The 15,542-nt window shown below is 30.8% G+C and overlaps 1 protein-coding gene across 4 annotated transcripts in view; it reads left to right on the forward strand.

The window, feature by feature from the left end:
• The window catches only part of LOC146540009 (homeotic protein antennapedia-like), a 156,232-nt gene that overhangs the window by 88,827 nt on the left and 51,863 nt on the right, over positions 1-15,542 (forward strand). Inside the window, exon 1 of one of the 4 annotated variants that reach the window (XM_085207634.1) lies at positions 2,392-2,686. The exons of the other annotated variants lie outside the window; for them this stretch is intronic. The gene's annotated coding sequence lies outside the window, so the exon portion shown is untranslated. Of the gene's footprint in view, positions 1-2,391; positions 2,687-15,542 lie in introns of those variants that run through there. 4 annotated transcript variants of the gene reach the window in all.

Consider the following 15,542-nt stretch of genomic DNA (forward strand, 5'->3'; position numbering starts at 1 on the left):
TGCCCACTCTACTATGTGCCGAATACAGTGTGAAGTTAAAAATAATTTTTTAGAAATCTTATTTTCTAATTGCATAGATAAACTACTTATCTATGCAGTTTAAAAATCTTTATTTCCGTCTAAATCTTATGATTAATCTTAAATACCTAATTAAGACAACAAAGATTAGACAAAGGAGACTTAATTTGGGTATAACAATCTCATCATTTAAATTTACCGTTACGAGAAAATAATGGAAAAAAAAGAACAATAGTGGACCATATGCAAATATTACCAATTAGAATTGTTACTAGCAACAATAAAGAAAAATCCAAACGGGATACTGATTCAATTTAAAATGAGATCCGTCTCCGTTCCGTTCCGTTCCGTTCGGGCCGAACGATCGAAATTGAAAAGAGGAAAAGAATGGGAATAAATAAAAATAGAGATCCCGCTACAGCGCAAGTCGCCGTTGAAATGTAAATAAAACAAAAAAGCTTTTGGATGCGAAATAAATTAAAAAGTTTGTCGCGATTTTGAGTTGGGTTTGCTCCGATAGTAGACCGTTAATGGTATTTAGATAGCTTTGTAACTGGCGTTTTTATGTACTTGGGTGTTGTTCTATGTAATATATGTTTATGTGTATTGTAATTAGGTATATTATATGTAAATGTTACAAAAGAAGTGTTGTTTTTGGTTTTCTCTCAGCTTCACGCTGTATCCCGCACACAGCAGAGGGAATATAGTGTTAAGACACTCCGTTCCCCACACTGCCGTCGAGATTTTTGAAGCATTGCATATTGAATGGGAGACTTTTGCCTTGATGTCGGAGCGAAGAAATGAAAATTTTAATAAATAATATTTCATTCTCTCGAATGGGGATCGAACCCACAATCCTCACTTTATGGTCACCCGAGTCACCCCTTGTGCTACACTACGATGGTCTCAAAGGCCCTGTTTTTTCTTAGTTTATATTATTAGTCTTTTTTCATCATAAAATCTTCAAATCTCTAGTAATTACAATAGGTAGTGCAGTTTTATTATTTAAAAATATTTTACCATAAAAAAAATACAGTCGAATTGATACGTGTATATATACGTATATATATACGAAAAAGAAAACCTTTTACAATAATATAGTAGAAATAGAAGGCTATAGCACGATAACAATTACCCACTACAAAATTCAAAATCTAATCGACATATCGCATGCAAACATGAATATGTTTACAAAATGAAATCATAATGGGTGCATTGAAAAACAGTACACATTTACAAGGGAGAAAGTTTTACCTAAATTATATTTGTGGGTCGTCACGCTTTCCCGTGGAGGGAGCGATTAGAGGGGTCCTCGGTCCTCGGTCCTCGGTCCTCCGGGCCGGGGCGGTATTCATAGCTATTGAATCTTGATTGATGTTTTTGTATTCTTTAATTTATATTACTTTTAATGTTGCTGCGTTATGCCTTTAAACTAAGTAATGTTACGCTTTTATTTTCTTGCTAGAAATATTCGAAAGCTAAGTTAGGCAAAAAGCTAACAAATACATGAAAATTGGTGCTATACTGGGTCCATGAAAATTTCTATCTTCCACTCATGCAGATAACATCACAAAATTCGTTTATCTACAACAAATCACGAACAGATTTCCAGAATAGAATAGAGTAAACGCGAAATTCATAATTTACGATATATTTGTACGCTACAAAAAACAAGTAAAGCTCACGTCGTCTATAGTTACGTCTATCTGCACAGGGGCGCTTGTAATCCGACCGCCACTTAGTTGTGGGGGCAATCGACTCTATATACTTATATTATACCTATCTATATGTTTAGAACACACGTAGTTTTCTTCAAACGTTGTTCTCATATCTAGGTATGGATAGCTGATGTTTAGGCTGTTCCAATTGAAGGAATATCATTAATATATTTCCAAATATCAACCCTAAAATTATAATTAGTGTGGGTTAAATAATATGCCTACATATTTAAAGTATATAAAGCTGTTGTTAAAATAATAACAACGTAAAGCCTTTGCAAAGTTTAAAGTGGCAAGTTTTAATGTCAATTACGCGTATTTGAAACATTTACAAATACTCAAACTAACATAAAACAATCGGTATAGAAAAGTTTCCCCAGCTGAGTGGGCTCGCTGGAGGTACTCTAGAAAGTTTAGTCAAGAAAGAATTTTTAATCATCAGTAGAGAGTGTAGTGCGGTTGGGGAGTATTGGGGAGTAACGGCTGGGTGTCGCGGGGGCGGCGGCTCGGGCGGCGGGCGGCGTCGCGGCGGCGGCGGCAGTGCGCCGCGCGCGGCCGACGCGCCGCCCGCCCAGCAGCAGTCCGCGCTCGCCCGCGCCCGCGCCCGCCGCGATGCCGCCCCGCGCCTAGCCCGCGCGACCACGCGACCACGAAACTGAATAAGTTCGACAAATCCTCATCCCACCTGGACCACTACATAGACGGACCGGTGATAGTTATACGAGTTTTTCATTTTCTAGTACAAAATTCTATATCCTCTGTAGAGAGATGAGATTAGTATTTTTTAAAGTACAAAATATTGTAAAAATAACAGCGCTGTAGCGTCTATAGATTACCTTCTAATAAATACAGGGTCAGTTTTTATATGAATTCATTGTGATTGTAGTTTAAGTCGCCGAAACAATATAGCTACTCTTCGAACCGTTTAGATATTACTGGGATCATTTTAGGTAAGTACTTTCCGCAACTCTAATAAAAAATACTTTCTCTATATAAAACTATGGAAAACAGCAACCCAAGCATATTTAAGTACATAAAATGAATATAAACTAGTTATAAGTTCGTAAAAATAAGCTATTCTTACTATAGCGGCTGCCGAAAGATGATTGCTGTCGAGCGTGGACAATGAGAGCATGTTTTAGACGGTGAACCTCTCCTATAAATCACAATTTGAGTGTTGGACGACAACATTTCGCTGGTCGCGGTCCACAAATTGTTAGTCTCGCCCCTAACAATGTAAATTTAGAACGAACGAATGCCGATCGTATATCGAACGTCTCGCGATTGTTTTGGATATAGCAATGAAATGTAACAGTGCCTAAGACTCGAGCGCCGAAATTAAAATTAATCATGTTTCTACGTTCGATTTTGTATTTGCAGGTGACTAAACATGTAATTATCTCAACCTTATATTAATATACTAAATGTTTATTGATTTAATGATATAGAAAACTTGTATAATATACATGCTGTTATAAAGATATTATTATTTTTCTACAAAACAAGTTCTTTTTATAATCTTTTTATAATAATTACATTTTGTTAAGGCAAAGCTCTAGAAGTATAGTTTTAAGTTTGTAATTAAAATAAATAATACAAAATTACATGTGAAAAGTCATTTATCTTCCTAAACTTCCAAAATGGAACAATATTCTCACATTTATATATATACACTACTTAATTTGCAGTTTAAAGTTACATTACATATGCTCTCGGCGTATGGGAATACAAAAAAGAAAAACTAAAACTTCAAATTATCTATTTTATCATATGAACAATAGTGAAAACAATTATAAATAATGTTTGTATATATTTTAATTTAATCATCTCAGTTGATGGAAAATAAAGTATAAAAATAATCTCAAAGATTATTTTTATCTTGAATATAATAATGAAATCTTACTTTTTTAACATTTTGCCTAATCTACCTACCTACTACATTTTTTGCCTAAAAATAAAACACTTATTCACAACCAAAATTACTTTAAAAATTAAAAAAAACACATTTTTTCAACGTTAAAAACTAAAAAAAACTGTAATACAAATTTTGCATAAGAACAAAAAGGCACTAAATCATACTCGGGCTTTGTTGAGGAAATCACAAAGGAAACTATGCTAGCCTAGTTTTATAATGCGTGGGGGTAACGGTTCAGATCCCGAAAAGGTAACAATAGTATCTTGGAGATTGCGCAAGAGTTTTGTCAATTGTCACGAATATTTAAAACTAAGTTTTTGTCATCTACCGTCAATTTCGCCGGGGTGGCAAGTGAAAGCGACACTTATTGTAATTTTAACAGGCGGAACCACCCGCCATTATTTAAACTGTATTGAAATCCACACACCTTTAAAACTGTTCTAATATAATAGATTTAAGCGACGTTTACTTGAAACAAGTACAAATATTTCTTAAAACGTGTTTTTGGTATAGCGGGATAATAAAAATACACTTCTTACGGAAAATGAATACTTTAAAGTTTTTGTAGAGATATGAATATTCATTTGAGTAATAAAATATTTAGTATACAAGTGAGGTAAAGATACAATATACTTATGAATATATTTAATTATAATAAATTGGACCATAAAGTTATTGATTAAAATTAATATAAATAAATTTGAATAGTTGTATAACATGTATATATTTAAGAACCCATAAATTATGCTACGTTTCTTGAACGGCTAACGGTGTTTTAGTGTTATGAAACCGCCATTGACCACCTCCTAGCCATGACACAGTTCACCGCCTTTAATTCATCTGCGTTCATATTCTTGATATTGGTAGAATACATACATGAATAAAATTATTATATGTGCATATAATAAAAATATCATATAATAAAAATACTGTTTTTTTTTCACTATCCCTCGTGAAGCAGGGTAGGCGGGAGCCTAGTGTTACGAAAAAAAATCATAATTTGAAATATAATCAATTTTAAGATTCGGAGCTCATTTCAAACCATATACCTTAAAAGGTTCCCTCTGCCTACCCTACCATACGCCGAATATAGCGTAAAACCGAAAAAAAAAACAAAAAAAAACGCAACAATTTCACACAATTTTCATAAACAATAACACTGAAAGTTTCAGCAAAAACATTGATATCACCACAACACTGCTAGTGCCATTTGCGTTTGAGTGCGAAATAAATCATTCTCAAAACGAGTAATTAAAACACTGGCGGTGGCACTCGTATCAGGCTTTGAGTGTACGCGTGGTGGTGTGCCTGTGAGCGATGCAAAAACACAGTGATATTGCACGCCCGACAAATATGAATAGTGGAAAATTGCCATTGAAAACGTAAAGCTTGCGTTTTTATTGCTTGGATTTTGGATTTCGTTAATTTTTTTTTATTTAATATGTAGTGCCTACTTTGGTATTAATTAAACGTATTAATTAAATTAAAAGTATGTATATATAATTTTCTAGAGAAAACTTCGTTTTTACTTGTCAACCAAAATAAAAAAGATATTTAGTCGTATGATTTATCGCTGTTCTATTTCTAAATAGACCAGAGAAACATTTTGTGCATTTTTAAACTGCGCTACACATATTAATAAAAAATACAAATTGATTGCTTGTAAACATTATATGGCTTTTATCTAAAACTTGATTTTAATTTAAAGACATAGTCTATCAAATTAAAACGATGACTAACTATGAATGATTAAATTAAACATGTTATAAAATGAATTCCTTTTTTTAATATTTTTGGTAAATATTAATTAATCGTAAGAGATAAATAAAGTATATTATTAGAGTCACGTCAGATTTCATGCTTTTGCCAAATTGAATTGCGTTTTAGATTGTAGGGAAATGTTGCACTTTGTATAAATATGTAAATAAGCCGTGGATGAAATTTTATGCAGCTTCACGCTTTTTCCCTCATAACAAACCAGACAGAGGATTAAATTTCGTGATATTGCGGGTCGAGTGGCGAAACCCCGCACTTCGTCTACCATAACAGGGAAGTGAAAATTATCATTTTCCCCAGTAGGAATAGAACCTACGTCCGTCGCGTTTACTGTCACTGTTTTACAGCTTATCTTATTAAAAAAATCAATAAAACATCTACAAATATTTTTAAATTAATTGTAAATGAACGTTGCTTAGTCAATCATCGATAACTTTTTTATTTATATTTACAAAAAAGCTGTTTAAATTAATTTCCTAAGCAATACCGAAGCGATAATGAGGGCAATTTAAAATGAATCGCATCAAAACCGGTAGATCTTGATCATTAAATAGAATGATGCTGTGGCATGAACTAAGGTGTCAGTTATCTAAGGATAGATCGTATAACAACTGATTACTGCTATAATCTCATTAAACCAATTAGCGTCAGTGGTTTTATAAAGGAGCTGTTAGTGATGCATATATAGGTCGTAAAGATTGATTTTATGACCATTTTGTACGGGGAATTCCGTTGTTATATTTTAAAGTAGGCACAGCGAATGTCTCTGAACTCGATGGGTGTGGGTTCGATTTCAACTCGGGGAAATGTTTTTTTTTTCATTCGGACAACCATCTAACCAACCAATAAGGATTGGTGTTTCCTTTTTCAAATACAGAACCCTAAAAAAGAATGCAATGATAGATTAAATGACGATATCCTCGATGGTATGCGCAACAGCTACTTAATGAAAATTAAGTTAAAGATTATTATATTTTCTCAACAGGAAATTGTGAAATTCTTACTAAATTTAACTCTAGTTTGGATATTGTAACCTCTTAATGTTACACAATTAACCTCTTAACTATTTACATTTAAATTCAAGGGCGCATAAAAAATAAAAATTTGGTGACCCAAGTAATCTAGTTTGACATCCTCAATAAAACAAAGGAAGTGTTAGTCAATTTGAACGATTCTGTTGACATTTAAAATTACTTGTTTCACATCGATATTTTTATTCAATTTCAATCGTGGTTGCTTATAAAAAGTTAAGGTTGTTTACGAAAAATTTATATTTATATATTTATGACATAAGTAGGTATATATAAATATATGTATATTTTATGTGGTTATATTCTCAACAAACAAAATAGACAACAATTTCCAGAGAAACATTTAAACGAAAACGGCCTCGGAACAAGCTGCTCTCGTTCCCAAAATAAATACGGAATTACCGTGCATTTCATCCACATTTATAGCCAATTAAGCAAACTTTAGTTCTATCTAGCCATATCTACTTGCAACACTTTCGTGTAGTACATCGCGTGACTGTACACGGCGATTCTTGTAGGGAACAAGTATTTTTAAATGTCTGTTAAACTTGCTTTTGGCCTAGTATAGGCTAGGTTAGGTCCCAACAGTTTGATATACCTACTTAAAATAATTTAGTATCGGTTTTTAGTGTAAATTGAAATAAAAGGGTATACTTATATTTAATTAAACTTAAGAAAAACTATTTCTATATTCATAATTTTGTACATGTAACACTATCAAGATCAGCCATGCATGTAGGCTAAGCACACCAACGAAATATTTTAGATAAAAAAATATTTCTCTATATATTTTTTCTGGTAGCAAATAATTTTATATGCCATTATTCTACTCTAGTAGCTCCACTCTGTTCTCTCCGGCCCGCTATAAAAAAGCATAAAACTAAAAAAAAACAATCTTAATCATTAAACAAAACTGTTTTTTTTTTCAAAAATTATTTAGGTATATCAATTGACCAAAGATTTCATAGTAAACACGTTGTAAGTTCCAGGATCTGGCGTATGGACGTTTCGTAGCCATCAAGACATTTATGACGATGATATTTATGAACCACGTCCGGTTAATGTCTTTATAAATTCCCTCTTTTAAATCACAGTCGATGTTTATTTGTTTGTACAAGATGGTTTGGAGCTCATTTCGTTGCGTTAATATTCAGATAATATGAAGTTTATTATGTTAATATATCGTTTTCATATATTCAATAGATAATAATTTCTATACAATAGTATTAGGCAAAATAGACTATAGTATAGTGGATATATAGCTTTTATAACATTTAATTTGTTGGATTAGAGGTAATCTAACGTCTAATCTTTGACAATTCATTACGAGTATTAAATTTATGTTCACAATGAAAAGAACATTCTAAACTCTTCAGTCTTTCCTTAGCTTCACGCTTTATCCCGTAAACATAGGTTAGGCATAAGGAGCATAGCACTAAGACATTCCCTAGAAGAGTTCCCTAATTTCCGCCGAATTCTTCAGGTATTGCGTGTTGAAAATATTATTATATTTAACTTCGTCGATTGAGAATCGATCCCACAACATGTATCACAGTCACACTTTGTACCCCTGCGCCATTGAACTCTACGTTCTTAAAACAAAATAAATTACTTCCAGTAATAAAACTGGTTTGAATTCATTTAAGTGTTATGCTAATTATTATTTAATTACGCTCTTATTTCAATTTTAGATCAAATTTCTTTGGACACATAAAATATTTTTATAAAAAAATACTAGGTACCTACTTCCCAGATTAAGATAATTTAATTACAATTTATTATTTAATTAATAGTGTAATAAACTCATCGTGTAGCTGCAATATAAAAATTTTGTATTACCAAAAAACTTAATATTGTTGTATACAGTATATTTTAAACATACTTTTGCAGAAAACTTATAAGGACAAAGCGGGTTCAAATCCCGTTACGTTCAAATTTTTTTATACGTTTTCATAATCAATATTTTTCTTTCCTGCAAGTATTTTGAATATGTTTAAGCTCGGATCTACGAAATCTTTGCGTATATGTAACATATGTAACTAATTATATCTTAAAAGCTTGCTTACTTTAGCTGAAAATGGAAACTGATTTAAGTTCGTCAAAGTCAATATTGTATTCGTTAACTTTCTGCTCAAATTTCCATCACTTCCGTAATACATTACGTTATGTACCAATGTAAGCAAAAAACTTCTTATTTTATTGTCTTCTCAGTTAATATAAAACAAGAATTGTTAAACTGAAAAAGAAATATAATAAGCACAATTATAAAGAATGTTGTTATAAACAAAAACTAATTTATAGTGATACCTTTCAATATGAGTGTTATTGATAATGTCCATACAAAAATTCATTAAATCGTCGTTCGTTGCCTATATGGCAGTGATACCGGTCTGGAGGTGCGATCTGGAGAAAAACGTGCGACGATGTCGAGTTTACAGACTTTATATTAAAGTCTTGTAATCTTTTACATTATTATTTATTACTTCTTCTCTAACCAAGCTATAAGTACTTTATGGATTTTAGAATTTATTTATCATTTTAATGTGGTAAGTTCTTATATTAAAATTAAAACGCAATGCCTTTTTGAGTTCGATGGGATACTTAAAAGATTTTTCTTTAAATCCAGAATTATGAGAGTTAAGTGAAAATAAAAACACAGTAAAAACAATTATACAATTGCAAATGCACAAATTTGTGTTTCAATTATTTTTCAAAAGTAGTCCAAAATATTTTACATTAACATTTATAAACGAAAAATAGCCTACTCTTGCCATTTACTATTTTTCTGTTTTTTACTATATAACTATGAATTTTCTTATTTTTCATCTTTATGAAAACCTACATTTTTCATTTCTTTCCCGACTCAATTCGAAGTTTATACAGACAGAGTTTTTGGCAAAGTTTTATATATAGCGTCGCTCGATCCCGCCTGTTTTCTATGCGGAGCGCGGTCCGTTCTGATTTTGTAGGATGTCGACACTGAACTCGAAATATATTAGTAGACTTAACCCTACCCAGTAAGGCTTTTAAATCGATATTTTACGAATTACTTGTTGCGATTCATGTTGCTTTAGATTTTCCGTATTAATCGTATAAAATTTTTGGTTTATGTAAAATAAAATTAAATTATTTTTACGTGGTATTTGAAATTGTTTGGATAATAGAAAACACATACCTATGGAGCTACTTAACTAATATTGTATATAAAAAATAACGACATATGCTTCTAAGCAAATATATAACTAACTAATAATCCAGAAAAAGAAAATAATTATATGGACCACGTGTCGATACTCCTTAGTAATGATATCGGAAATAAACAAAAAATGGATTTAGAAATACCCAATTTATAACATTATAATTAGATTTTCTTATAAATATAAGAAATTTATAAAAGAGTTCTCTTTTAAATTAAAACATCTGCTCTACAGGTACCTAACCATATAGAAACAACAGACCGACGAGATAGGAAGTAGGCGGTCAGCGTTATCATTTCTACGATCAAAACCAACTTTTAGTTATTAATATGACTCATCCACATTAGCAAGTAAATTACTCGACAACAAGCTTTGAATATCTCTAGTTCATCTTTAGCGCTATCTCTGCAATCTGCGAGTGCCTATTAAGCATTTAAGATTTTGAGGAATTTCATGTTTTACTTTTATCTTAATTAAATCTTAATATTTTTTAATGTAAACAGTGTATCAAATGTGCTATGTATAAATAATTAATTAATGATTCGTTTTAATTTAATTCGCGAGTTCATGTCGCTGTATTTTTTACTACTTTAAAAATAGGTTGATTATCGATTCGAAGTTAGCGGCTGCAATTTTATATGTGAAAAAGTTTGTGTAAAGTTTATATTATATACTTAATTGAGTTTTTGTCAATGTCTAGGTCTAGACATACTAATCAAGATATAAATTTTTCTAATATAAATCAACGAATGCTTCTGCAATAATTAGAAACGTGAATAACACAATAATTACATGTTTATTTCAATTTAATTAGCATTTCTGTAGTAATCTACAGAGAATAGATAAAGCCTTTATTCGTTTACGAATATGTAAGAATCTATATTATTATTTTACTTTAAATCACATATGAATATTATAAAAGAATATCTAAATATCTTAAACTTAAATTAAAAATTCAGCTTTAACATTTAGTTCAACAACCCGTACCTCAAAAGCAGTTGTAAGCAAGTTGTAAGTATTTTTGAGACATAATTATTATATAAAACAGGATATTAACACGAAATAATTAGTACAATTATCGTCGATCTTAAACGTATTCGCTGTCTCATTTCGATATAAAGGCGCTATCATTAAAGACATTTATGGTATTTGATGTACCGGTGAGATTGCAGTTCGTTTTTTGCGATCACATGTCACCACGAATGTTCGTGTAATTAACTGTTTGAAATATAAAAAACTTGTTTTTGTTTTTTTTTAATATTTCACTGTCTAAATTGTTAATTTTCTATTAACTTTGCAATAGGGTAAATAATATTAAACATGATATCATGACTGTCGGTCGAAAATTCGGCGGGAAGTGGTGAACGGAGTATCTTAACATTAGGTTCCCTTTGCCTACCCTGATATGTTGAATTGAAACTGAAATAAAAAATGATATCATACTCTGTCTTTAGGTATACACAGATCATATCTTGTTTAAACTTAATAATTCAATTAGAGGTTGTTTAAAACTTAAAAAATAATTAAAATAACTTATTAAAAGCTTACTTCCAAAATTTCAACGAAAGGAATATCCCAAACTAAACTAAAAACACTTATTTCTTAATTTTAACTATAACATAACATTTAAAGAATAAACTGACATTCTTTGAAACTCACATGATGAAACCCAGTAGCAGTCGGCGACTTTTTCCAGTGCCCTAATGCGATCTTATCATAAAGGCGAAGGGTCGGCACTTTGCCACTTAGAGGGACCTATTTATATCCATACACAAACGACAGATTCGGACCAGCATCTGCCTGTCTTTTATATATATTTATAATATATATATATATATATATATATATATATATATATATATATATATATATATATATTTATAATATATGGATACCGTTATAAACTGGGAATGGGTGGGTTTTAAATATATAGCTGTAATAATTAAGATAATCTATTATCTAATCTAATGAAAGCAATAGAAGTATGTTTAATTAAAAGAAAATAATGGGTGAAAAGAATACTCTTTCTTTATTTTGCAATAATATTTAAAAAAAAAACATATACCTATTTATTTCCCTAGAAATGACAATCTTATAAAAGAAAAGGATATTAATACAATTACATAATTATATATCTAATATCAACGACCATCCATTTATTAAAGCCAGATGTTGAATAAGCAATTAAATTTAGTAAATGTGCCTCTATGATAGATTTGGACGTTTATCGTAAGCATTAGCTCCCATTCGGGTGATGCGCCGGCCTAATTTAAATAAGTAATATGGGGTACCCTCTTTAATAACTTTATTTCGAATGTTTTTTGTTATTATATATTAATTTGTGGTTTTGTTTGTTCCAGGTATGTTGGTAAAGAAATTTCATCGGTGAAGAAGAATTATTGGTAAAATTATAAGTATAATATGTTTGTATAGAGATATTATGGGAATTTACCTATATCACTCAGTTTTTGCTAGATTTACTGAAGACTAATTTCGTCATTTAAAAATTCTACTTATAATTATTTTATTTAAATATTTAAACTACGTTTATATACGTATAACTTATAAGTAGATACAAACTCACCTATAACAGCGGCCTTTACAAAAATTTTCAAAACAAATTCTATACAATAGAATAGAAAAGAGCGAAATCCCTTGCGCAAGACGCTCTCAAATCCCTCAGATACAGAACTGCAACGGTAAAAAGTATTGGAACTTTTCACAAAACATCTCAGGTAACTATACCATGTAATACTAGTACCGTTTATAGAATGGTAGTCTTGAAAGTGTGAAACAGATAGATAAATAGATATGTGTTTGCAACGAGTGCGGGCGGGATAGACGTATGCAACTCGCTCTCGCCCCAATTCTTAGAGCTCAGCTGTCTGCCCCGAGCTGATGTTTGAAACACGGGACAGGCGGGGCTTAGCTACAAATCACTCAATGTCACATTTTGACATTTGAGATATTAGGTCTTTTTTCTATAACTCCGCCACCTCTGTTCTAGATACTCTATGAAATATAATATACGTTATTCCTATATTGAACATATTAATATAATATATTATGTACGAAGAAGTTTCATTAATTTATAATTGTTTTGTTAGTTAATTTAATTATGGAAAGTAGTTTATCTATTTATAGCTACTCTGTGCCACCATTAAGTGTTCTCACGCCTCATGACAACAGCCATAAAGTTTACGATGCTATTTTAAAGTTGTGGACTTGCATTTCTAAATCTTCAATTCTATCGAAGGCTGAATCTTAATGCGGAGAACACGGAGAAGTACTTGTCTATTGGCACTTTCACATTACTAGTCTATTAAGTAGTTTTGAGAAGTGCATAACTAGGTTTGGATATAAAAATATCTCTGCGTATTTTTTATGAGGTACCTACTATTTCCTACATCGCCGACAATAAAGCCGAAAAACTCTACATGAATACTAATATGATTTTTTAATATTTTTTTTTATGACTTTTTATTAATCGTAAAAATGTTGTGTATTAAACTTTTATTTATAGATACAAGTTTTTAAATATGTGATATAAAATAAATAAAAACATTTTAAAACGTTTAAAAAAACAAGTTGCTCTTTAAGTGTGTGAATGAGACTAAAAAATAACATTTAATTTAAAAATTATTAAATTGTAAAATAAATCTCAGTAACACTTACATAATTCTAGATTTAAATAATATTAAAATTAAAATTTCTTCCTTTTTTTTCACTTGCAAATGTATTTAAAAGCTAAGACGCAACACGTGCTAGAAAACAATGCTCCCAAAATTACGCAAAATGTCCAAACAGTCCCCATCTTATCTCAAACAATGAAACAATAATAAAGACATCATTAATTTTTCTTAAAATCCGTAATTTAAAACCGCACGATGTTCCCGTTAGTCTCCCAAAACAGTGCAGCTATAGAAATATTTTTACAAATATATTCCACCATTAATAATAAACTCTATTAGCTTGTAATAAGGTATATTTTAATTAAGCATAATTTGGCCAAAACTTAAGCTTCACGCATACTTATTCAGAATTTTCGAGTTTTTTGTTCATATTCTAAACAACACTTATAATGAGTAAGATAATAAGCAATTACGACCGACTTGTTATTGTACAATTCTATTTTGTTCTTTGCAATTCTAAAATAATTTATGACGCAGTAAACCACGGAGCATACTTCTTCTGACTTTCGGAGACAATGACTAAGAACAAAAAAATAATAAAAAAATAAAAAAACCCTATTTTTTAACTTATTTTTTTTTAAATGTTAGCTAAAAGACCAAAAACGTTTGTCCTTCTAAATATCCGTTTATAACGGACATATTAGATTCTAAAAGTCAATCCATATAATATAATGAGAAACACCTACATGATTCATTATTTAACCTTGCTCTATAATTTAACTGTATCAAAAGGTTATTTTTTAAAATTTATTATAATAGACACGTTACATATATTATTTTACATATAATTTGGATATAGGTAGGTATATGTTGCTATATCCGGGTAATACCTAAGTAAGGCGTAAACTGTCCTGACGAAGGTTGTCTAATATAGTCAGCCCCCGTAGCGCTAAGACGGTGTGATGGATGGCCAGTATATTGAAAACCAATAGGTATTGCATACTGTGTGGTCATCCAAGAAATGGGATTATATGTTACTTAATTTGATCAAATTCAATTTCCTGTTTCTTATATATTAAAGCGGTTATAGTACAGTTGTTTCTAACTGATGGTTCAAATTGCTTTTAAAATAGGTATAATATGAACATTATTAAAATAACCAACGGTTTGTATGCAATCCATCACTCGGTTATCGTTTTCTAAAAAGGTATGAACGACACATACCTTTGAAGCAGTAAAAAGTTCACAATTGCATTATTTAAACAGCCCATACCACAATTTGTTGCCCGCTCAAGTACTTATTCCTTTTTATGTCTCTATAAAACGTATAGAAAATGCAAATTTTATGTCTTTTTTTCTTAAACACTTGCACCTTTCGTTGTAAAAAGTTATTATAAATTTATAATAAAGTTAGCTATCTTATCGTTCAGCAAGCTCGATGGGTCTTATTCAATTATATCGACACTAATTAAAGCATTAACAATATTACAAATTAAAAATAACAACCCGAGCACGTATAATAAATATGTTTCCTAACAGTATAATCGTCATAAAATACCTGGCTGTTTTACGATCGCTTTGAATTATTTAGTAGTGCGTGCTGTGGTCATGGGCCTGCTTAGTCTCGCTATGTTAACTTTATGATGCCTCAATTATTGTAAACGCCGACGAATAGACGACCAGTGTATAGAACTTAAATTTGAACCACTAGGGTTCATATTTAAACAATTTATTAGGCTTAATTGAATTGGATTATGAAATTTGCGTATCGTCTTACTTTACACTGGCAACATTCGCTTTGGTTACACAATAATAAGTATAATTAATTTGATTCTGTCTATTTATAGAAATAACCAGTCCGCGTTCAACCACTTGCCTCACTCATATGGTTGTGTGCAAAATTTCATTAAGGTCAGTGGGGTGCTTGAGACATTTAATCTCGTTCGTTAACGAACTGGGTTAGATCCGAATAGAGGCATGTGTGAATTTGAATATTAAATAAGCACCATAAAAGGTAATATATTGAGGAACAGATATATAGCTTCCTCTGTGACATTTCCCAGCAAATAACTGTTTTTATAAACGACAAAATAAACAAATTTCCGCCTTGTAGTTATGAAAGGTTAATCTATTTAAGTATGTCATTATGTATATGTGTATTTCCCTTGTGATATCATACGTATATTAAACTTCTATTCATGACAAGTGATCTTTAATTAATGTTTAATTATAAATAATAATATATTAATTTATAA

Source organism: Heliconius melpomene, chromosome 3 (genome assembly GCF_056956725.1).
Source record: "Heliconius melpomene rosina isolate 202511_hmr_F chromosome 3, ASM5695672v1, whole genome shotgun sequence".
NCBI lineage: Eukaryota > Metazoa > Arthropoda > Insecta > Lepidoptera > Nymphalidae > Heliconius > Heliconius melpomene.